Here is a 353-nt window from a genome sequence, read left to right on the forward strand (position 1 = left end):
TGTATACTGTACCCCTATACCCCCTGTATACTGTACCCCTATACCCCCTGTATACTGTACCCCTATACGCTATACCCCCTGCATAATGTACCCCTATACACTATGTATACTGTACCCCCATACACTATGTATACTGTACCCCCATACACTATGTATACTGTACCCCTATAGATTGCATTTCAGCACCACTGACCGTGGAGAGTAACAACCATTTCATACTTCTATACTATCCTGTATACTGTACCCCCATATACTGATGTACCTTACCCCTATATACTGTACCCCTCATACACTGCTATACATTAATATATGCCGGACCTCCTTCACCAGAGGACGGTGCTGATCCATCCTTA

At 43.9% G+C, this 353-nt stretch overlaps 1 protein-coding gene across 1 annotated transcript in view; it reads right to left on the minus strand.

The window, feature by feature from the left end:
- Positions 1-353, minus strand: part of IGSF9B (immunoglobulin superfamily member 9B) — a 77,850-nt gene that overhangs the window by 62,198 nt on the left and 15,299 nt on the right. The window lies entirely within an intron of this gene.

The sequence above is a fragment of the Nanorana parkeri genome, unplaced genomic scaffold (assembly GCF_000935625.1).
Source record: "Nanorana parkeri isolate BGI_ZX_2015 unplaced genomic scaffold, ASM93562v1 scaffold1009, whole genome shotgun sequence".
Taxonomy (NCBI): Eukaryota; Metazoa; Chordata; class Amphibia; order Anura; family Dicroglossidae; genus Nanorana; species Nanorana parkeri.